This window comes from Ambystoma mexicanum, chromosome 1q (assembly GCF_040938575.1).
Source record: "Ambystoma mexicanum isolate Mex_15411 chromosome 1q, UKY_AmexF1_1, whole genome shotgun sequence".
NCBI classification, from domain to species: Eukaryota; Metazoa; Chordata; class Amphibia; order Caudata; family Ambystomatidae; genus Ambystoma; species Ambystoma mexicanum.
In genome coordinates, this window is record NC_090922.1 from 617658672 (window position 1) to 617683663 (window position 24992).

The following is a 24992-nucleotide window of genomic DNA, read 5'->3' on the forward strand; positions in this document are numbered from 1 at the left end:
CAGGCCTTCCCACGCGATTTGGCTGGTGCAATCGGGGTACGCGATTTTGCTGGGGTGCAGATGGGGTACGCATGGGCCTTTTCACGCGATTTGGCTGGTGCGAGCGGGTTACGCTCTGATTTTTCACACAATTACAATGGGGGGGATGAGCTGGGTCACGGATGGTGCGGGGCGTTGCGCCGTATTGGGCATTTCACTGTCTTTTGCCTGCGCATGGGGGTGTGTTGGGGGCGTTGCTGGCGCTACTTGATGTTCATTGCGCCACGGTTACTGATGCCTCAGAAAATCCATGAATACGCGTGCCGCGCAATTGCTGGTTTGTGCCACAGCTGGTGCACGCATGGCACATGCTCCTTCTCGGCGTGCAGCACTTGTGCTGCTTCTGCGCTGGATTCTATGAATTGGGCCCTAAATCTGAAGATTTAGCAATACTTGCAAATTATGTTTTCATGATCGTGTATATACTCTGATATATAAGTTATACATATTATCAGTAGAATATGGTTGTACTGTATTTATCACAGTTCATACAGTCAAGTGTGAAACGCATGAATTAATGTACAAACACACACACTTTAATATTGCGACCATACTGTTTTGGAAAACATGTACACATTACATGTTTGACATTTAAAGCATTATACAGTAACAGGTTTTGGATTGAACTGTTTTCTACATTTAGTATTATGCAAGAAAAGCACAAGATGCAAAAACTTTCAGTCAATTGTTTCTATCCTACAAACTTTCAGAATTGTACATGCAGTTTGTTTTAAAATGTAACTTAAAATAAGAAAAGGAGCAGCCTTGAACCATGTAAGATTACCCATTAGAGGTAGAATTTGAACCTTTAACGTCGTAAGATGTAATGGTGCAGTGCTTAATGAAGCTACGCTCATAACAGGAGGTAATGAGTTCGAATCTTCTGTAGAGCCTTTCAATTTTATTTTTACAAAAAAGGAATAAAATTGGCGTTTCGTATTTTTATTTTTTAAAAGGAGGATTATAATTTGAAAAACGAAGAGACAGATTTACCGTGACACATGAAACCTTTTTCTGGGGCATGGCATGTGACATCTGCTAGTGGCACGTGTCACTTGTTGTGGTGGCATGCAGTGGCACGTGTCACTGGCATATGACACATGCCATATTCGGCTCCAACCCCTACTGCATAATGTCTCACAGCAAAATAAACATGAAGGCACCGGGAACAGAGTCACTGCTGGATGAAAGGGCTACCGTTGTACCGCTGAGTTTACCTCGTAGCGTTTCACTTTCACTCTGTCTTCCTTCTGGCGATCGAACAGGCGATGAGGCTATTCCCTTTTAACAAATGCAGAACCGAACTGCTGCTGCAGGCAAACGTGGGTTCCTTCCCTTCGCTGGAGCTCGTCACCAAATTGAAGTGAATCAGGGGTTCTCCTGTGATTAAACCAATCCTTTATTTATTCACCATTGGAGTCACAGCTCCTTCCTACAACTCCCCAGCTCTCCTACCAACCGTCCTTCCCAGAACCTCCACCATGGAACCCTCCCCACGTTCGAGATGCTAAACTACAAACACATTCCTATGGAAAAACGTATGCCTCCAGATTTCTCTGACAAAATCTCCCTCCCAGGTGCTTCGGAATGTTGGCATGTATGGCTGTGCTCAATAATGCAAGAATTGTTATTGTAAGAAAAGACTGTCACGATGGATGTGCCAATGTATACCTGTGCCGCCAAAGGTAACAACACACACAATTTGTCTTTGCTCAATATTACAACTATAAGAAGCACTTTTCACATGTGCTTGACAGTGCTACCATATTTTCTTTTCTGGACGCAGGCATCATAAATTGTGTTTTACTGGCAATGCTAGCTTACATTTTAGGCACAGGTAGCATGCCAATATGGCCTAGTCATCTATTGCTTTCCATGTGTCATCCTACAGGACAAATTGTAAGTTGCATAACTGCGAAGTGTCCACAAAACGAGTAGTGCAAAATACATCATGCTAACCAACGAATGGACCGCCCCTTTGCGCCACATGTGGTTACACTATGCAAGGCAGGGGTAGTACGCAGATTGAAACTTGTTTTTGCTCAGTCTGATTATTTATTACGAGTCCAATTATGAAGAATATTGTGCTCCCCAGACTTTCATACACTTCACAAGATCAGCCGTTTAACTGCACAGGGACGATTCGAACTCACGTATCAAATAACCATTTCACGCGCCATTTCTCCTCCCGTCAAGAGTTGCTTGTGTACGCGCCATCGATGCCGCCTATGACCTCGCACGCCCATGCTCTCGTGAAAGCAATTTCATGTTCAATAAAGATCTTGCATATTTAGGCGTGGCAATACAGCATTGTCCAAAAGCATACTGGACCACACACGTAACATCAAAAAGTTAAGCATCTGTGGGTTAGGTTGGTCTTCGGCATGTTAAATTACTGCGCCCTGGTTATGTTCCTTATCCGCTCATTACGTCACTCATAGCTTGTACAAAGCGTCTGGCACGCCCGCTGGCATGTCTCCTCCCTCATAGTTCGTTTTCATACTATTGCTAAACATCTGCCCAGTCTAATTCAGTACGCCCATCGTCACACCCCTCCTAAATATGAATCAATGTAGGCCATGTTCCTGTTCGTTCCTTCACAAGGCACGCGTATTTGGTGCATGTTTTTTCTCTCTCCGCACCTTTCAGTACTTAACGACAGTTCTCGACCACCTCCTCTCGCAAGCTCCTCCTACGCATGTACCTCTTAGGCACCGCCTCCTCTAGGACATCGTTCTTCCTACCCCTCCTGTAACGTCACGTGTTATGCTCCGCCTTTTCTGTACGTCTCTTCTCAAGCTCCACCCTTCTAGTGCGTCGCATCTCACGCCAGCCCCGCCTCCTCCAGTACTGAGGCGGCTGAATGAGGAGAGCTAGGGAGCCAGAGAAGGAGGAACACTGGGCCCGGTCAGAGGAGAAAAGCGGTGAGTGCGAGTAGCACATAGGAGGGTGGGTGAACGGAAGAAGGAGGTCTGTGTAACCGAGCACCACACCCTGTTACTTAGGAACCACTTACGCAGGATATCAGTGCCTGGTGCCGAAGAACACTGCTTCTCAGAGTAATAGTACCATTGAGGATGGCTTTGCCTTGGGACCGTATCACCCACCTTTCAAGAGAAATACTATATCATTACCATATAAGACAACATTAAGCCTTCCAGCGAACACTCCCACCTTTGCAAAGCAGTCAGCAACTGCCTTTGCAAACTGGAGCAACCTCATAGTATTTATCGCCCACCTATGAAGGGAAGCACTGCTCCCCATGCCCCATAGTACATCCTGAGTAAAACTGCCCTCAGGCTGTCCCCTTCTGCAGGGCATCGGTACACTGCAGAGAACCACATAGAAACGTCACCCCAGCCTTTAGAGGTGTTTATCGCCTAAGTTTTAAAGCAACACTGTCTACCGCAGAGTAAGAGCATCCTCCTTTATTGAGAAACATTGCTTCTCCGGGTTTCCTTAACACCTGTTTGGATGTTTCTACTTCAGGAGCCCCACCGAGTATGATCACTGCTTGGGTATTCACCAGACTAACACATCCACCCAAGTCTGTGCTTAAAATGGGCAAGTGTTGCCAGGCTCTGAATACTTGAACTTCTTTTATTTTAAAAGGTGGATTCCGGCCCTTCTTCGGGCAGGCTCAGTTATTATAATTGGAACATACTGCGACTACTCTGTGGGAACAAACTATAAGGTGTTGAGTGCCTGTGTTTCTAGCTGTTCATGTCGAGCACTTATTGCAACTGAGTGACAGCGAATCCTTCTCTCCACTCCTCACAGTAACACTTTTCTGGTGCCGAAGATGCATTGTCCCTACTGTATAATCGCACATGTAGAACATAACCCTTGTGTGTACCCCCACACTAATTTCCATACATTATTAAGTATAAAACTTGGGATGCTCTACCGTCACCCTTTGCAAAGGGTTAACGACCTCAAACGTTGGCACAGTTCTAGAAAATAGCTCTGCCAATACACTGGCGGGTAATGTATCTTTTGCACCATAGTAACACGACGACCATAGTATTATCAGCCAAATGTCTACCAAAACTTATTTAACCATCTCAATTCTTTATTGGGTGTTGCAGGTGCTCACTGCTGATTAGGATTGTGCACTCACAATGAGATTTATCGCACATCATAGCGATGTTAAGTAGAATTTTAAATATCCATAAATTACCTACACATGAATATCTCAACCAGACCTCCGCCCATAGTACCACCTCATAGTTTATCTCTGAGAGTAGTGTTGCCACAGATAACGCCATTATGCCCCCTGTTGAGTAACACTTCCCAACTTGCTCAAGAATGACCGCTGCGAATCACCAAACAAACGTCCACACATCAGACAGTATCACCACTTCCTGCCCTCTATACCACAATGCCCAGAATATACAACGTCGTATAAAATATCCTATGGACATTGATGACTTTTGATTCAGCCCACCACACAAATGTAATTCCAGCATGCTTTCACTGCTGCATGTACAGTATGGGCAATTTACTTTTCACTCATACATGCCATAGGTAACCTGTTCTTAGCTGCCAAAGTAAAAGACACACACGTCGCATGATGTATCGGTAATGCTCTCACCAGTATATTTAGTAAGGTGTACGCTAATGTTAGTTGTCACACATAATGCATTACCTTTGATACCCGCCATAATCTGAATTTCTGTTATCTGTATGAGTATATGGAACCATTAGCACGTTTCTTGCAACCAGATATTTGGTTTTGCCCATACATTTTTGTACTGTTATGATGGGTGTCTTCTAAATTCCAGTTTAATATCATATGCTTCCAAAAAGTGTAATTATCCTTATGTGGCTGGATACACTGCGCCCCCCAAGGCCCCAAATACCTCCCATTCCTTTTCGGGGTTGCCTTCAGTTTGACAAGAATCTCCCAACTAGAGGCAATAACAGGACAGATCCCAGTGCCAAAATCAAGGCTTTTGAGATGCTGCTCACCTGCCTAAAACCTGGATCCGTCTGGTGGGTTTAAAGCAACATTGTGTTCTGGCCGTTAAATAGACGGAATGCTCTTTTACAGAACCAGATTTTACATTGAAAAATGGTAGGGAAACCTAGTATTCTGGGATTTCAGCCTTATTCGAGTGTTTGCTGTACTTTTTCCAAAAGAAGCTATTTGTGTTGTTCAATGGATAATTCATCCTAGAGTTTTGCTATTGCGAAAAGCAGAACTGTTGACTACCTCTCTAAGAGTACCTGTTATTTGTATTTGCTAATATGGTGTTGGGGTAAATATCGTTCCATGGTGGTACTTTTAATTACAGAAGAACCAATAATTGGTGCATCGCTTTCTTCTGAAAGATAATATAGCATGGACTATGGGGATATTATTTTGTAGTAGGTTTCAAATCGGGAACATTCATGTTATTAAACCGTATTCAACTATTCAGAGGGTTGAATGAAAAGATTTCACTGGATAGCTGGCCCCTCTGCACTGAGTTATACATTCTGGATGGATGAACTGGAGGGCGCAATGTTTGCACTCCTCACTTACCATTGACTAGTGATAATTGACTTTTGGCTAGTAAGAAACAGTGTGCTTTTTCTATGTGTAGATTTCAGGTGGCGTTTGACTTTTCATGCCTGGATAGTAGCTTTCAACTTGACATTTTTACCCCAGCCTGAAGAGTTTACAGAGGTGGATATCTCGTCCCATGGTTAGATTGTCGGCTTTTGAGGAGAGAGGTTTATCGTGAATTTTCAATGCAGTTATTGTTCCAATGCTATATAATGAATGAGCCGTTTGTGCATTATCTGTACTATCCTCTACTTGTAAGTAAAGGATAGCCGTGTACCATTGCGATTGTCGGAATGCCACCCTTTAAAAAATTAAATAAAAGAAAACCCTTATGAACTGGGGCTCCATGTTCCCTCTACTTCAGCTTCATTAGCATTCAACTCCCTTGTGTTCTTTGATGAAGTGAACTCCGGCTGCTCACAGTATGCTGGTGTGGGCATGATGTTGACACTATCAAATGTTTGCTGGCAGAAGTTGGTGGTCACTACCCCAGACCAAACCCTTTGCACTGTGCTTATTTATGTAAAAAGGGTGATAAAGGGACACCCAGTTCACCAGCCGTTTTTAGTTTTGGCTGATAAATGGTGCTTTTAGCTCTGCCTATAAGCTGAAAATATTAGCATGGGCCGTTGAGAGGTGAGATATGAAGCGGGATGTGCTTTAGCCGTTTAACACACCCACTGACTACCCATTGCCATGCTAGTTCCTGTAAATCTTCCTCTCTGGGATCTCTTTGCGCTTGGTCTGTGCTTTTTAAGGAATGTCGATTTACATTTTTTTGGTAATACATAGTCACAGAGACATTGGTATAAACAAAGTGCACGTACAAGCAGATGCTGTACTTGGTGTAGAACCCAATTGTGCGGAACAGACAGAAGCGGAGGTCTTTTCCATTACACCTTGGTCTACAACAGCATCTTACGGAGTTTTCAAAATTAGTCCTATAGCACCTTTAAAGGGCGCTCTATAGATTCATATTGATATACATTTTCACATTTCACTAATTGCCAATGTTATTTCTAAGCAGTCTTCTCAAATCTAATGGATTAATTGCAGGTGTAAACCAGCTCCTGGTATAATGAACATTTCCCAACCAAGTGAGATTTAGGCCAGTTCATCTATAAGCAATACGTGTTTTTCCATCATTTGCTCTAAATTCCTGTTAAAAGCAGTTTTGGGAAAGCCAATAATTTTGCTTCTTGTAGCTGCATTAGATGGTCATTTGCCAGGCACTGACGATAATATACCCAGGTACTAACACCATTTGCCAGCTTCTGCCATTTTTTTGACCAGGTTGTACCATTATGACAAGTGTTTGGGGAAAAAAACCTATCACATTCATACACAGAACACAAAACTGTTGCATTTGCCAGTGCTTGTTGGAGCTACTTGAGGGATGTTGGCACTCTTTCTGGGTGGCTCGTAGGGATTATTACAAAGAGACATTTCACCAATTTGTTTGGGCCATTGAGAGCAAAAAACATTTTCTCCTTTTACGTGATCTGAAAATAATTTGTAAGTCTGAACCCAAACAAAGAATGTGCGTGAATGGCCCTTATGTAACGGTCCCTTCAGCCCATAGCGAGTCCATTGCAATGGATTATGTTTTAGGGCTCGTTATGGCACGTCTTTGGGGTCTTGTTGTATGTACGAGGATACTTTTATGAGGCATGTCATAATACCTTATAACGCTACTGTGCCCTTAGACTGTCTCTTTAAATATTGCCCTAAAGATGCGCCCCTGCACAGGAAAATCCTGGTGAGTCACGTGAGTGTATCATAGTTTTACCTGCTTGTGTGTTGCCTTGGCCAGAAGAGAGTGGCATCTCTCTGCACTTACCATAGTCACTGCCGACTGGGCACACTTGTTATCCCCCCCGCCCCCCCAACCGTCTGTGCACTTGAGCGAATCCGAACGTATCATGCCTGAAGAAGATCGTCTATTTTCCCACTGTCTTCCCTGCAAGCATGGTGATGCCGCAAAGCACTTGGAAAAACTGCAGAATTGTCGTCCGGCATATTTGCTGTTACCTCTACTGTTTATATGTATTATACCATCGTCTGAGTTTCAAGGGCTCTGAACGACTGTTTTTTCCCCTTGCTCCCTCCCCCCTTGGACGCTTTGAAACAATTGCTTTGTGTGTACGCATAGGAGCTATACAAATAAACATAACCATATCAAAGGCTCCTGTACGATGGACCGGCGTGTAGTGAGGAATGTATATGACTGGGCCTACCCTTTGCCATGCTCTTGGCTGAATGCCATGGACACAAACTAGTCTGTTTAGCGTACAGTTGCCGAAACCTGTAACATAGGGTATACCAAGCTGTCCGTGTAGACCACTCTGTATCATTTCCAGACGTAGTTTGGCAAAGATAGTTTAACTCACTGTGGCCGGGGAGGTAGCTATGATGGGTGGGACACATGAGGGGGCTCGGATGTCTAGTGCAGGATGAGCCTGTGAGGATTAGATTAGGCATGCAGACGTCAGACAAACCATTCTTCATTTATAGCTGGACTTAATGGTTTCTTGCATTACATTTGTATTCATTTTGTGTAGATCACTGACTTACACAGGCAAGTGTAACATAACGTGACTGCCTTAGAAGTTACTCACTTTGTAAAGAGCATTAAGCCCTTATGCTTGCAGCACACTTTAGTGAAATGCGTACTGAAGAAATATATTCATTTTGGCACGTTCACATTCTGTATTCCCACCAGGGTGACATGACTGATTTCATGTCCCATGTGTACAGTCCCACTCCACAATTCTGGGAAATGAACACAGTGCAGTTTAAAAACTTGAAATGTATTCAAAAAATAACTCCAACTTAAACAAAGAGACTCCAAATCACCACACCGTTATATGTTCATAAACACAACCAAAAGAAATTCTGTCCCTACAGGACTCTCCCTCACTACTGGTTCTCACACAAGCATACCTTTCCAGGATTAATTCTAGGTATATAGGTTATATTAACGGTTCTTATACCACACACTATTGCCACTTGCATGGTTTCTTGTCGTTCTGGCGATTCTGTAAAGCAAGTAGACAGGGGAGGGCTAAGTTATTAGGAATGAGCGGGAGAAAAGAGCAAGAGAGCTGTGATGTGCTGTTGGCAGCTCAGTTAAGTTGTCACCGTTCACTGAGCATAGACGTTTTTCGGTTGGTAGCTGCCATGTGCTGTTGGGCCAGGCTATGTGTGGTTTGTTTCGTTGTGGTGTAGTGAAGTGTGTGCAGTTTGTTGTGCTTTAGAGGTATGGTTGTGTTTAGTTCAGTGTTTGGGAGGTGTATGCAGAAGTATTTTATTAGTAAGGATGGTTGGTTAGTGGCAGTACCCTATCCTATGCTGTGTGAAAAAGTGTGGGTTTTTAATAGGGTTATTTAGTGGCCGTACCTCTTCTACCCCCAGTGTTCAGGCTAAGAGCCTCCCAGATTCCGTCCCCTTTAGTATATTTTGGTGTGCAGCAATTTCCACCTCCACAGGATCCTCCAGGAGGTTGGGGGAGGAGTCCCCTGTGGTCCAGGACACCCGGGACACCTTCCATTTTCTTTCAGTGGTCCAATTAAGTCAGACCCATCTTTCTCCCCTGTTTCCCATTTGGCCCTCTATAGGGAAGGGTACACCTGGGTCTTCCTCCCATTCAGACACCTCTTTTCTTCCCTGCACCCCACTCCGGTCTGGCCTACTCCCCACTCCTTTTCAGTTGTGTGTTCATTTCATGGTGTGTCGGTGTTGTTCAGTCGTTTTGTCCCGTTTGAGTTGAAGAGCACATTTTTAGAAGTTTTATGAATTTTAGATGGTCTGTCAGTTCGTATTTCTCTTGGTAGTGAGTTGAAAAGTTTTACGGCTAAGATGAGTTATTAAAAGAAAGAAACTCGAAAAAAATCTGGGCATTTTAAACCCACTCCTTCTATGACTGCGTCTATCTAGGCAGCACAGTTTTACTTTAATTATAACATTACAGCTTTTCAGACAGGCTATGTATTTTTAAATGAAACCAGTTAAACATTTGTTAGGAAAGATGACCATTTATGTGTAATTTCCCTCCAGTTGTGTACCCCCCCCAACTTTTTGCTGTTGTCTGACAAGCCTAGCGAGACTTTTGCCTGTGGAGCCCAGCCTTCTGCTGCACTCCACTGAGTTTTCGCTCACTTTGTTATGGGGAAACTGATATGCCCTTAAAGACAGTCAGTACTGGGAGACTTTGTTTCCCTTAGTCGTTTCCAATGTTGTAACATCTCTTCAACATGTTACAAGTGCACAAAGTACCTCACAGTACAGTTCGCTTGGGTCTACCTTTTACTTTCCAAAGGCCCTAGACTCCCTCAAAGGATTTTTTGGTAGAAGTGCAGATGTGCCTTGGACAGGGCTGGTGGCAGCTTATCTGTTTGCATATTTTTAACCCTTTCTTGCCTTGCAAACTGCGTTTACTGTGGTTGGCAAAGGAAGGTGGCCTGGCTCCAAAATGGCCACGCCACAAGGTTCTTTGTACTGTCCTTTTGGCCATCTTGTCCCTTTGCCTTCCCCAGGTCGAGCAGACCAGGGTCGGTCCTTATTTGGTCATGCATTTCCCCACGAAACTCCAAGCTTTCGCAGGCTTCTGCATGCGGTGTGCCTGTGTGTGTGTGTGCCTGTGTGTGTGTGTGCCTGTGTGCCTCCAGGATGTTGGTTGGACTGTCTAGTTCCAATACACATCCTGGGTCCCAGACAGTCTGGTGTGCTGGAAATGACTGGGACCACCAAGGTCCGTGATTGGTCCCCATCTGACATGCCTGTGTGTGAGCAGATCTCTCATTGGGTCCTCTTTGTTTTGGTGTGAAGGAGATTCTGGATAAGAGAAGGCTCCAAAAACCCATGCCAGGTCAATTGCCTGAGTTCTCAACGAATGTTGGATAGGAGCCAAGTCTCCTGAAACTACAAAGCAAGTTGAGGAACCGCTGGTGACCCGCTGGAAGCTTTGGCACCCTGAGCCCGCTGTCGTCCCACAGGACCCTTCTTTTCAGATGCTACAGAAGGTCTGCAAAGGTGCTTTGACCATTGGAATAGTGGTATCAACTATTCTCGGCACCTCTAACTTAACCCGAAAGCGAGCCTTCTCGGAAGTGTTCCTGGGCCAACCAGCAAACTGACCAGCTTGCATGGGACCATAGCTCTGGAATGGCCGCCGTCTCGAGTAGGCACTTGATACTCTGCAAATCGCTAGCTATATGTTCACGCAACTCACACTGAATTTCGAACACTTGGGATTCCCAGGTCTGGAATAAAGAGAGTGCCAGAATCGGAATACACACAGTCACTGTGACCCCTTAGCCTGGTGACGAACTTTGTGGGTGCGCTGCTGCTGTGCCCTGTGACGTGCTGCAGTGAAACAGAGTTGACCCCTTCAACAGGAGCCGCACAATTGCAGAATTTGAACCCGCAACCGAAGTGGACTTGACTGGCGAAGTTTGGTCTGGAGTGCGCCTGGGGTCGGTGAGTACTTGCAACCCTTACTGGTGGCCTCTAGCGCATCCATCAATTTCAACGCACAAGTGTCCCTGAGGGCCAGTCTCCCTTTCTTGAGGTAGACTGTGCTACCAACCTATTCCCATCTTCTGGAACCTGTTCGGCCCTCTTGGGGAGACCCTTCCCGAATAGTGGGAACTTATTCTTCACTGCCTCACCCACCTTACTGAGCTGCTACAGCCCCTGCAAGAGAGCCAGTTGTGCCTCTTAACGCACAATCACGCCCACCAGCACTGAACTGTACTTTTGAGCGCAAAGCTCCACTTTACTTAGGGCTTGGACTGCCTCTCAGTTAGGGTTGATAAAGTGAAGGACTACCTAAAAGTATTTACATTGTATGATCCCTTTCTTTACAGGTTTAGGAGTAGTTACTGTTTATATATAATATATAATAGTGTTGTTGGTTTGGTTGTTACTCCTGTGTTTGATTTAGAAGGCCTCTAATACATGTATATGTATTTTTGATATATACACCTGACTGGGAGTAATTTGTAGTGTCCTTTACTATGTGTGCTTATTGTGGGCTTTCAATCGCCCTCACCCCTCCTGAGACCTTGTCTTGACCTCCGCCAAGAAACCATTGTCAATAACTAATAGGATTTCATCAAGCGTTAGATGTCATTTCATGACACATAGTTAAATGACAGTATGTTAAAAATAGGAGAAACAAACTGCGGTCATACGAAAAACTAAACACTAAAGGTGCTACGGCCTTCTAGGCAGAGTCCTAATAGCTCAAGCAGGCTAAATGACATTTTACCTGCAGCCGGGCACCAAGCGGACTTGATCCAAGACCGAAGACAAGGTAAGGACGCCAGACTTGCTCATTCGTCTGACGTTACCGCACTACAGCGCTGCTTCGCTGTACGCGTGGTTGCAAAGCAAACCCGATCTTCTCACGTGATCGAGTTTGAGTCACGTGACTTCGCGGAGGATGTCTCACGAATGACGTATATATGGAAGCGCGTGACAAAAACTCAGGACGTGCTGCCGTGGCAACCCTGAAAGGGTTTTGGCACATGAGCAGAGGAGGAGCTAATGCAAGATGCCTATTCACAGCCCTGCTATCCGCGTGTATGTGGACGCACGTAACAAAGACTCATGGCGTGCTGCCATGGCAACCCTGAAGGGATTGAGCACATAAGCAGGGGAAAAGATAATTCAAGTTGCCCATGTAAAACACAGCTATCCGCAACCGCTGAGTAAGCGTGTGATCAGCTAAGATGAGTGTGAGACAAGTAATGGAACGGGTTGGCATACTCATGTACTCAAAGGCCACAGTTCTAAATTCATTCAAGACGCTATTATCTCTTTTGCATTATTCATGAACAAATGTCTGGATGTTGGGATGGGTTGGCTAATCGACCTCATCCCAAACACGAGTAGGGCTGCCACCAACCAAAACTGCAAATTGCCAGACATGAGAGATTGCTCTCCTGCTGAAAAGGAGGCAATTTTGAATAGTCTCAATCCCACAGAAGGCTTGTGGGTTAGCGCTCCAGACTTTGCCTGGCGGGGTTTCAAATTTGATGTCTGTTTCTTTGCTGTCTACTGCTCCATTCTTCACTTGCTGTGCATGCCTGGGATACTCCGCACAAGTATAAAAGAGCCCGTTGCAACCCTTTCAGCAAAGCCCGTCAGGGAAAAGTCAGCAGGGCTGTTTGTTGGCAGTTTGTGAACCATCGGAGTCCAGAAGAAAGAAGCCGTAACCTATTGTTCGTGGAACTTGCGCTTTCTCTTAGGCAGCGGCTGCTCGAGGCATCTTCTGCTGAAGCACGCAGCAATTCCTGGAACATTGGAATATTCGTATTGAGTGCGAAGGGGTGTGCAGGAGGTATAGACTTTCAGCCTTGCTAACTTTTTATTTTCTCGGCAACTGAACACTAATGTGCCTGTGTCTGTGCTGTGACATTGTTGGTTGTTCCGCAACCCTTGTAGTCTCACTGTGACACACGGTTCACGCCACGGTCAAGCAGTGCAACGGGTGGGAGAGGGAGTCAGCCTTTGGGTGCCACTATAGTCAATGGGGCGTGCCACCCTGCTCGTGCTTTAGGTCTGAGTTTTTGTCTTTTGGCTATGTTTGAGAGGGATACGGGTGATGGCAGAAAGTATTATTTGCAAACGTGCTGTTTTATCTTGTGTGGGCCGCACTTATCCAATCCAGGCACACGCATCAGTGGGTGTGTGCTGCAGGGCTGGGGCTCGTATTGGTGCGAGCTGGGGAAAGGGGAGGAGGGAAAAATCCCTGGATGGAAACCGCAAGGGAATGTCAAAAGCGTGAAGGGGGTCCCCGTGCCAGAATAAATGTAAAAAAAAAAAATATATATATATATTTATTTGAGGCTTGTGGAATCTGCTTAGATCACATGCTGTGCATAGGCCGACATCTAGTGGAAGCTGCGGAGTATTACAGTTTGTTTTTCGAAACTCGAAAATGGGTGTCAACACAGGGCATGCCAGTAATACTATCCCTAGTGTGACGTCCACTGTACCCAAGATTCCTCACGCGTCTAGGATCCTCGGATTGTTTTTTCCGCCATACTGGTCGGAAGCATTTTGAGGAGTCCCCTGGCCTTAGCCATACTTTTGCTAAAAATGTAATTTTAATAATCTATTGACATCCTTCCCCACCCCAACATCGAACTTCGACACTCGACGCCGGCTGGAGAAGAAATCGACCGTCGGCTGCTGCACGACGGACTTGGGCCTCGGAAGGCCGCTGGCCTCGGCCCGGGCCTTGGAAGGCCTCTGGCCTCGACCCTGCAAGTATGGAGAGTGGGGGGTGGTACATACTCTATACTCTTGGTATACAGGTACACCTTATACATTTCCTACACTTAACAGCCCACTGCCTCAAGGTGCGTATGGAGGGTACCCCTTTTCAATTCTTCCCCAAGTGCAATCGCAAATACCCTTGGGTCGACAGGCACGCCACGTGCAATCTCTGCTTGCTGAGGGACCACTCCGAAGCGAACTGCAGAGCGTGTAGTAGGTTTAAACCTAAGACACTTAAGGACCGTTCGACGAAGCGTTGGGCCCACCACACCAGGCAGGCGGCCATGGCAGCGGAGGGCGCCTTCAGCGATGGCAGCGACGCCATACTTTCGGACGGCGAGGGCATTACGGCGTCGAAAGACAGCCGAGCGCAGGTCCCCGACCTCAGAAGGGCGGCTATGGGGAAGACCCCCGGCGACACAAGCGCTTCACATACTACACACACTAAACACACTAAGTCCAACCGAGACTCGACGACGTCGAGTTCTCGGAAAGAGGCACAAACAGAACGGTCCGATTCAGTGTCCTCTGGGCGCTCTCGATCAAGATCGCCGCATGACTCCAGGCAATCATCCACTCTTGCCAAAAGTGCCGCCCTAGGCTAACAGAAGTTCGATCGTCGGAAGACGAAGACGACTTCCACCCCCAGGCCGCGCTCCAGGAGTCGGAGCCCGCAGTTAAAACCAGCGAGGCCCCACGCTCGAAGGACAGGGACACCACCCCCGATCCTCGACGCCAGGCGTCGAAAACCTCCGGAGCCACTAAAGGACAGGGAAAACATTTTTCCACTCACGGGGAGGGGGGAAAACCGCAAAAGAAACAACCTTTGCACTCTTCCACACCTGTGAAACGCACCACTCCGCCTAAACAAGACCAGGTCTGCTGATATGTCTAAAACCAGCAAAGCTACTCAAAATAAATCCCATAGACTTGCTGAGAGAGTCATCCCCAGTTCCAAAAAATGGTCCAGTGAAGACATAGATAAGGTCATGTCAAGAATGTCTTCTTTGGCAGATTTTTATGATAAAAATCCAGAACATTTCCTCTCGTATGATCCACAAGGGGCGACTCCCCTCAGGCTCTACTGATCCTATCCCCCCGAGTAAGAAGCCCCGGTTTGAAACTCCGATGAGGTCAGAACCCTTCGAGGTACAACCATACGCAAGACCATACTCACGGTATCAAGGAGAGGCTTCCTTTTGTGAGGACCAAGAATTTGGTATGCTAGAAGAGCAAACCGGGACGGGCTACTATGGGGATGAGGACCAGGAAGAGGAAGAGGAGGACCCGGAAACATACAGAGTAGATTCCCTGGTAGAGAACGAAGCCCCGGTTACCGACTCCCCGGTCGATAACCAACCCCTCCTAAACGAGGTTCTCGCACGCGCAGCAGAGCATTTCCACATTGACACCCACGATGTCCAGGAGGAAAGGGACTTCGCAGAAGAGTTGGTGGGAGAAAGGAGGCCTGTTGCCCAGACCATCCCTATCCTTAAGTCCATTCAGCAGAGGATAGATCCGTCCCTGGTGAACCCGAACCTCACCAGAGGAGTCAATCCCAGGGTTGAAAAACTTTTCAGGGCGGCCCAGTCTTAGCCTCTCTATATAAGAGGACATCTGAAGCCAGACTCCCTAGTTGTCACCAACACTTGTAAGAGGGCTGGAACATCCTTGTCATCGTCCGAAGTTCCCCCCGACAAGGAGAGCAAAAAATGATATGGTTTCGGCAGGAAAGTAGCCTCAACGTCCGCCTATCAAGCAAGGATTGCAAACTCCACCACCCTGTTGGCCAGCTACAACTGCCATCAGTGGGAAGAAGTCGCGGCACTCGTAGCCTCTGCTCCTGAACCTTTAACTTTAAAGGGCCAGTTAGCTCGGATTTCCGCAGAGGGTAGAGCCGTGTCTGGTTGCATTTTGAAAGCAACCTTCGACGCCGCGGACAACGCAGGCAGATTGATAGCGAAGGCACTGTTATCAAAAGACATGCGTGGTTACGGCAGTCTGGTTTTAAGGCAGAAACCCAGGCATCATTGTTGGACAAACCGGTGGAAACCGATCTGTTTGGTAAGGCGGTCGAAGACGCACTGAAGAATGCAAGGACGAATACGAAACACTCAAGTCCCTTGGCCAGTTAACCAATAAACCCCTAACCAGAGAGGGAATAGTAATTTTCGTCCCCCACCCGGCCAAAATTCCCAGAGAGGATCTACCTATTCCCAGGGGCAGGGTACACAGTGGAACAACAACCAACAGTCTACCCAGTGTTACGGCAGGGGTAATAGGAGAGGTCGTGGTAAAGGCAGAGGCAGCCCCAACAAGGGAGGCGGCACGCCTCCACCAAAGCAGTGACGCTCAGTTCAGGGTCCCTTCTCACGCAACCCCAGTAGGGGGACGCATTTCCAACTTCACCCAGGCTTGGGAAGGGATCACATCAGACAGATGGGTGCTGTCAACAGTATCCACAGGATATTGTATAGAACTACTGCAGCGTCCCCGGAACCATCCTCCACGACAAAGAGTACACTCTTTAGAACATCAGAAGATTCTCCTCGAGGAGATCGCCATTCTGCTAGAAAAGGATGCGCTAGAACTCGTCCCGGGACACCAGGTAAACAAGGGTATTTATTGGACTTACTTCCTTGTGCCAAAGAAAGATTTGACAATGCGCCCAGTATTGGACTTACGGCCTGCCAACAAGTATGTCAAGCCCCAAAAATTTCGTATGACCACGCTACAAGAGGTAATCCCCCTCCTAAAAAAGGGGATTACATGGCAACCTTGGATATGAAAGATGCATATTTTCATATTTCCATGTTCCCACCGCACAGAAAGTATTTGCGCTTCAAGGTGGACAGTCGACACTACCAATTCAAGGTACTGCCCTTCGGGATAGCTTCACAACCAAGGGTATTCACCAAGGTACTGGTGGTGGCGGCTGCACACCTACGCAGGGAGGCAATCCCAGTGTACCCTTATCTGGACGACTGGCTCATAACGGGGGAAACCCCAGGAATTTGCAGGACAAACATTCAAAGGACTGTCGACCTCCTTCACGAGTTAGGCTTCTCAATCAATGAGAAGAAGTCAAGCCTAGTGCCAAGCACCTCAAAACAGTTCCTAGGAGCAGTCCTAGATACCCAAGAGGGGTTGACCTTTCCTTCAGAAGAAAGAATTCGGAATATACTACTGCAAATTCCGCATTATCAGTCCGGTCAACAAATAGCGGTACGCAAAGCAATGCGTTTACTGGGCATGATGGCGTCATGTATTTACCTGGTCCCCCACGCGCGCCTGCATATGCGTCCCATGCAGGAATGGTTGGCGAAACAGTGGTCTCCGGCAAGTGGTCAGTGGGACGATCTAGTGGTCGTTTCACCAACACTGGTACAAAGCCTTCACTGGTGGACAAGAGAGAATCTCGCACAGGGGAAACCCTTTTACGATCCCGAGGTACAGGCAATAGACACTACAGATGCATGCCTGACTGGGTGGGGAGCTCACCATCTCCACCACACAGCTCAGGGTCTCTGGTCTCACTCAGTGGCCAAGAGCCACATCAACCTGCTAGAGCTTCTGGCAGTATTCAGAGCCCTTCAGGCGTTCGAGCCCCACCTACTAAACCTGTCAGTGCAAATCCGGACGGACAGCACAACAGCCATGTTCTACCTGAACAAGCAAGGAGGGACTCGCTCGCCAAATCTGTCCAGGCTTGCCCAGAAAATCTGGATATGGGCACTCAGACGGAACATCTTCCTGTCATCACAACATGTTCCAGGGGAGCTCAATTCCCTAGCGGATGCTCTGAGCAGAGACTCCCTCCCAGAGGAACACGAATGGGTTCTACACAGAGAGGTTGTAGAAGATATCTTCTCTCAGTGGGGTTTCCCCACTATAGAACTATTCGCCACAAGCAAAAACAGACAATGCCCAGGATTTGCATCCAGGTTCCCCCAACCATACTCCCAGGGGCACACCCTGTGGATGAACTGGTCAGGGATGTTTGCGTACGCTTTTCCACCAACTCCTCATCAGGAAAGTGGTGAACAAGATGAACAGAGTCGATGACGCTCGTCCTAGTTGCTCCCATGTGGGCAAGACAACCGTGGTTCCCACACCTACGCAGGATGGCGGTGTGCGAGCCCATCAAACTTCCAGCCTGGTACAACCTATTGTCCCAGCACCAAGGTCAAACAGTGCACCAGCAACCCAACTCAATGAACCTGGCAGCATGGCTCCTGAGGTCATAGAGTTTGGACATCTCAATTTGCCACAGAGGTGTATGGACATCCTAAAAGAATCTAGGAAACCAAACACAAGGCACTGTTACTTTGACAAGTGGAAGAGGTTCGTTATCTGGTGCCAAAGTAGATCAATCAACCCCGTTGATTGCACTCCTTCCACTATTGTTACATACGTGCTCCACCTGCTGGATGCAGGATTGGTTTTTAACTCACTGAAAGTACACCTGGCAGCCCTGTCGGCTTACACCACTTCCCATAGAAAAGTTTTGTGGTGGAAAGTACCAGTAGTTAAAGCCTTCATGGAAGGAGTAAAGAGACTTCACCCTCCTATTTCAAAACCACCACCAGGGTGGGACCTTAATGTGGTGCTAGCCAAGCTCATGGGCCCCCCTTTCGAACCCATGCATAAAAGCAGTCTCAAACACCTGACTTATAAAACGGCCTTCTTAGTAGCTATTACTTCTATAAGAAGGGTCAGTGAAATTCAGGCTCTGTCAGTGCAGGATCCCTTCGTTACTGTCCATAAAGACAAATCTCTCTCTCTCTCTCTCTCTCTCTCTCTCTCTCTCTCTCTCTCTCTCTCTCTCTCTCTCTCTCTCTCTCTCTCTCTCTCTCTCTCTCTCTCTCTCTCTCTCTCTCTCTCTCTCTCTCTCTCTCTCTCTCTCTCTCTCTCTCTCTCTCTCTCTCTCTCTCTCTCTCTCTCTCTCTCTCTCTCTCTCTCTCTCTCTCTCTCTCTCTCTCTCTCTCTCTCTCTCTCTCTCTCTCTCTCTCTCTCTCTCTCTCTCTCTCTCTCTCTCTCTCTCTCTCTCTCTCTCTCTCTCTCTCTCTCTCTCTCTCTCTCTCTCTCTCTCTCTCTCTCTCTCTCTCTCTCTCTCTCTCTCTCTCTCTCTCTCTCTCTTTCCCCCCCCCCACACACTCCCCTCTTCCGGCTTTCTTCCAGGACCCGCAAAGCTCGGCTGAGGTGAAACTACACACCCTAGATGTGCATAGAGCGGTCCTCTACTACGTAAATAAGACCAGACCGCTAAGAAAAACAGATCAACTGTTTGTCTCTGTAGCTACAGGCAGAGAGGGGGATCGCGTCTCTAAAGGTGCCATCTTAAAGTGGATTATTAACTGTATCCAGCTGTGTTACTCACTTTCTGAAAGAACTCTGCCTTTCACGCCAAGAGCCCACTCTACTAGAGGCATTGGGGCCACTCTGGCTTTCATTGCAAATGTACCCCTTGACACCATTTGCAAAGCAGCTACTTGGAGCTCTATTCACACTTTTACTCAGCATTACTGCATTGACACCCATTCCAAGGCACAAGTGGTTCTAAGACACTTATTTGCTCATGACCCTTCTCACATCCCACCTCCTTCTTCAGGTACTGCTCGCTAATTTATGCACAGCATGTGATCTAAGCAGATTCCACAAGCCTCAGAAGGGATACATTACTCACCGTAATCGTATTTCTGATGCTTGCATCTGCCTAGATTCACATGCGACCCACCCTTCCTCCCCTCTGAGAGAAGGCGCATGATAGCTTGTAGTCTTACCTTTCTGTCTATCTGCTTGGATTATCTGTACTCGCGCTACTCCTCATGCTACCTCATGTCAGAAAAAATACAATCTGAGGCTCCTAGACGCGTGAGGGATCTTGGGTACAGTGGACGTCGCACTAGGGATAGTATTACTGGCACGCCCTGTGTCGACGCCCATTTTCGAGTTTCGAAAAACAAACTGTAATACTCCGCAGCTTCCACTAGATGTCGGTCTATGCACAGCATGTGAATCTAAGAAGATACAAGCATCAGAAATACGATTACGGTGAGTAATGTATCCCATATGGTTTATGGTCATAATACCGAAATCACGGCAGTACTGAGCTACTCCCCTCTACTTAACAAAATCAAAAAGGAAATTAAGTCCTTATGGCCTATCCTCAACACTGGTGCATCTAACATGCCCATGCCGCGTTTTGCACTCAAAAGAAGACGCAACCTGAGAGACGCCCTCGTTAATACGGTGCGCCCAGATACTGATACTGCTAAAAACACACAGGTCACCCTATGGAACCAGACCCATCCTGTGGGTCATAGTCCCTGTGGCTTGTGTTCAATGTGCATCCAGACGGCTCGGACCACCACTCTGGACATTGGCTGGACCACTCCGTGGGTTCAGAAATTCTTCACTAACTGTAATACCAAAGGAGTAATATATATGATCACCTGTCCGTGTCACTTGCGATACATTGGGATGACTGCCCGAGAAGTAAAAAAACGGATGATTGAACATAGATCTTGCATCCGCACCAAGAAACTATCAGCACCCATGGTTCCCCATTTCCTGGCGGAAGGCCATACAGCAGAGTCTTTAATGGACCATTTTGGAAAAAATCAAGCGCCCGAAGCGAGGAGGCAATTATCACGCAATACTCTTCACCCAAGAACAGAAGTGGATTTTTCGCTTGAATACATGCAAGCAAGGGTTGAATGAAGCAATGCAGTGGCAAGAACTTGCAGTGCTACATCATTGAACTCTGACATCCCTCGAACCACTGCTTTTGGCAGATGGACCTGGGCGATGAACGGGACAACGCATGAAACACATGATGCCCTTTCATCTTTTAAATGTTCTTCTTTTCCATCAAAAAATGTTTTTCTTTTCCATTCACCTTCTCCATTCATTGCCATCTTCCTTTCCACTCGTTTCATTTTTCCATTATTTTTTCTTTTCTTATGAAATCTTTTCTTTCCTTTGCTTCATTTCTCCTACATTTTTTCATTTATTTTGCTTTATTGTGTATTCCATACACAACATTTTTTGCTTTGTCTTCTTGTGCCTCTCTGTCCCCCTCTCCCACACTCCCCTTCCTGAGCCTGCTCTGACCATGCACAATAAATCTGCCCCCCCCTCCTGAGGCACGGGGACCCCCTTCACGCTTTTGACATTCCCTTGCGGTTTCCCTCCTCTCCTTTCCCCAGCTCGCGCCAATACGAGCCCCAGCCCTGCAGCACACACACCCACTGATGCGTGTGCCTTGATTGGCCTAGCGCGGCGCACATACCCGTGTGGGCCGCGCTATGATTGGCCGTATGCAAGTTGACTCAACTGCTACGTGGCAACCCCTGATTGGCCCATGCGCCTGTGACAGGGTGTTGCCACGCTCCCATGCCGCGTCACACGTGGCACTTAACAACCGCTGCAGCCGCTCACTGTGCCTACAGCGTTGGGACTGAGCAGGCTGCAGCGGTTGTGTCCGCCCTGAATCTTTTCAGGTATGTGACACCCCCCCCCCATTCAGCGTCGCTGCCCGAACACAGGCGCATCCAGCCTCTCACTGCTCTGTTGCTCATGCTTCCCTCTCTGCAGGATCGTGCCTGTGGAGCCCATTTCCGCTCCCAGCGGACCTCCTGGACAGTACAGCAACCCTACCCAGGTAGGCTCTTGCACTTGGCTTTTTCTCCAGCACATCCCACGGCTCCCTCTCTGCTCCCCCTCACCCCCCCCCTTCTTTCCTTCCCCACCCCCCGCACCCCCTCCACCTTCACATGCACAGGTCCTTGCCATGTATCCCACCTCCTTTCCTTCTATCCTCTTCTTCCCCTCACTGGGGTTTATTTGTCTACACCTTAGCCACCATTGTAGTGGTTTTTTGCTCTCAATTAGTGAACAACCCCTCCTTTTTTGTGATCGCATTCACTTGCTTTGTAACAGGTTCTCAAGCTGTGTTCTGGATGCACCGTTGTTGACACATTGCGGCTAGAGGTCCACTCATGCCCTCTCTGCAATGTGTTTCTTGTGTCTCCTACTCCAGGATCCCCATGCAGTCTGCCACCACTGCCCTCCTATGAGGACAGCTACTATTCAGTAGCACATGAAGATTGATCTTGTCCTGAAGAAGATGATCGGTAATCACTAACAAACCATCGAAACCGGTCGACCTGACCTGTTGTGGCTCCACTACAACATTTTATGATACCCCCAAGACCAACAGGGGCTACTGCACGAAATTGCACAAAAAAACCCAGAAAGCATGGGTTTTTCCAGCACATCCCCTAGCTAGTGGGACAGTGCATTTTTCGTAAAAATTTGGTATCACTCAATCCACTCTTTGGGTAACCATCCATCTGCAAGGAACTTTCGAGTCACCAGGGTGAATAAAATCATAAGAAAATCCCGATGCCTCCATTTTTGCACTTGTCATTCCTAGTCGTCTAGGTCCAAGACCACGAGATTTAATCCCCCTCTCGTACTCTTTTATATAATAGTGCTGGTTGCCCCACTCCCATTCCTCCCCCCCTTTCCTCTCCCTCCCCCCCTTTCCTCTCCCATTATCCGTCAGGCTGTTGGTGACCAAAAACCACTCACACCAGCTAGATTGCCCTCCAGTCAGGCAGTATGTCCATCATCGCCTGTGGTTAGATATCCCACACGACACCTCCCCTACCCCCGGCTCTCATTTCAGAAGAAACCAGGGCTAGGGAGCTACATGATATGGCATATATAAAGCGCCTATACACAAGTGTTTGAAGGTGCAACGAAGCCTGGGAGGGGAAACAGAGGGAACACAAGGACAATGATCCTACTAGGCCAGGTGACATTGAGCTCGTGCAAGTGCTGGGGAGGACGGGAGGGGAAAAGTGTGGAGGGAAAGGGGAGGGGATAGTGCAGTACATAGGGTAACAGTAAGATAAATAAAGACAATAAATAAGTAAATAAAAGTTTGGCCAGCAGGTGGCAAGTGCAAGGGTAAGGGCAGCCATCAGGTGTCAAGTGTTAGTTGGGGCTTTAGGGCTACAGAACAGTCCCCGAGTGCAAGGTTTGCCAGAGGGACAGTGCAGGTGTGCAACTGGCAGGGAGGGGACCACGGCCCGAGATCAGAGGGTAGCCAGGTAACAAGTGCAGTTTCAGATTCAGTCAGGAGATCAGCAGGGGAGAGAAAGCAGAAGCAAAGAGGAAGGTCTTGAGGTGCTTCTGGAACTGGAGATGGTTCTCAAGTTTGAGGGGCCGGGAGGCTGTTCCAGAGGGAGGCCCCAGCAGAAGAAAGATCTACCCCCAACTTGCTGCTTGGAGAAGCGACTGACCCCGAGGGAGGTGGAGGTGGATGAGCGAAGAGCTCGAGAGGGAAGATATTTATGAAAAGCGAGTTGAAGGTATTGAGTGCCCAGACCCCAGAAGGCCTTGTGGACAATGCAGAGGGTTGTGAATTTCATCCTCGCCGCCAGTGGGAGCCAGTGCAGAGATTTCAGTCTTGTAGAGCTACGATCCCTGAGCTTGAGGCCAAGGACAAGTCTCGCAGTCAGGTTTTGGATGAGTTGCATAGGGCAGAGAGTAGAGGCAGGCAGATTGAGAAAGAGGCTGTTGCAGTAGTCCAGCCTATAGAGAGCCAGAGCTCTGGAGACAGTGAGCTTCTGGGGGAAGGAGAGGAAAGGAAGAATACCTCTGAGGAGGTGCAGCTGGTTGTGTGACTTCTTAGAGACATCGGAGATGTGAGGCGAGAGGGAAAGTGTGGATTCGAAGATGATCCTGAGGTTTTTAGCCTGACAGGTAGGAGCGGGAAGAGGGCCACGGGAGACTGGCCAGAGAGTGACAGGAAATGCGGGAGCAGGTGTGCCGATGAGGAGAATCTGTCTTACTGGCATTAAGGCAGAGATCGTTGTCGGTACACCACTCCTGGATAGCAGAAAGGCAGTCGGAGATGAGAGAAGAAGTGGCGGAAGGGAGCTTGAAAATGAGTTTGGTGTCCTCTGCATAGCAATGAAAGTTGGGCAGAAAGTGGCAATGCGGTGGGCAAGAAGTGCCAGGCATTGGTTGAACAGCCAGGGAGAGAGGTTAGACCCCTGGGGAACACCGCAGATGGAGAGGAAGGACCCAAGTTGAACCTGGGAGGGTCGTTCACAGAGGAAGGTCGGCCAAGCCAGGGCCTGATCGGTGATAACCAGGTTATCACGGAGACGGTTGAGCAGGATGGCATGGCTGACCGTGTCAAAGGCAGAAGAGAGATCAAGTAAGATGATGACACAAAGGATGTTGGAGTCGAGGTTGGAGAGGTCTTCACGGATATTCCGGAGAGCAGTTTCCGTGCTTCTGGCAGCTCTGAAGCCAGACTGATGGGCATGGAGACAACCAACAGCTTCAGTGTGAAGGTTAAGCTTAGAGATCGCCAGCTTTACCAGGAGTTTGCCCAGGAAGGGAGTGATGGAGATTGGACGATAGTTAGCCGGCAGGAAGGGTTGGCAGAGTTTCTTAAGAGGGTGCACAAGGGAGTGCTTCAGGGGGTAGGGGAAGACTCCAGTGATGGAGTGGTTGCAGAAATCGGCCAGCGCAGGAGCCAGGGTGTCAATGTGGTCCTTGATGATGGTTTTGGAAGAACAGGGGTGAACCTGTTTTGACGAGACTTTCATAGATCGGACTTGTCTAGAAACCTTTTGGGGGGAGAACCGGGGAAAGGCAGAGAAGGAGGGAGGAGAGGTGGCAACAGAAGGGCCAGAAGAAGAGCATGGAGTAGAGGGGGAGGGTGGGGGAGAAAGGGAGGACAGGATGTCCTGAGTTTTAGAGATGAAGTGAGGCCAGGGCTGTGCAGAGGGCCTGGAAGGGGACCAGAGAGGTAGAGACTGCAGCAGGATTGGCCAGCTCCTTGCAGATTTTAGAGTTCGGCTGAGTTGTTAGATGCCGCTGGGAAGTGGGCGTGGATGTGGGCTTTCTTTTTAGTGCAGACAGCCGGTATTGCCTTTGGAGCAGGCGTCAGGCCAGTTTGTCGGAGGATGAACCAGAAGCCTGCCATTTCCTCTCAGCCACCCTGCACTTGTGTTTAAGTGTGTCAAAGTCTGAGTCGTACCAAGAGTTGCACTTGGCTTTGGGCTTCAGGCGGATCCCCATGACAGGG

The 24992-nt window shown here is 47.8% G+C and overlaps 1 protein-coding gene and 1 long non-coding RNA gene across 7 annotated transcripts in view; one reads left to right on the forward strand and one right to left on the reverse strand.

Moving 5' to 3' along the window:
* Nucleotides 1–553: 553 nt before the first annotated feature.
* On the reverse strand, nt 554–2720 carry LOC138533708 (uncharacterized). The gene is made up of 2 exons (XR_011284871.1): nt 2193–2720; nt 554–1419 (listed from the first exon to the last, which is right to left on the reverse strand). It is a non-coding gene; the product is annotated as an uncharacterized lncRNA (long non-coding RNA).
* A 147-nt stretch (nt 2721–2867) lies between these two features.
* RALGPS2 (Ral GEF with PH domain and SH3 binding motif 2) overlaps nt 2868–24992 on the forward strand; it is a 2782724-nt gene continuing 2760599 nt past the window's right edge. For all 6 annotated transcript variants that reach the window (XM_069641167.1, XM_069641168.1, XM_069641166.1 and 3 more), the window contains exon 1: nt 2868–2963. The gene's annotated coding sequence lies outside the window, so the exon portion shown is untranslated. The remainder of the gene's footprint in view (nt 2964–24992) is intronic.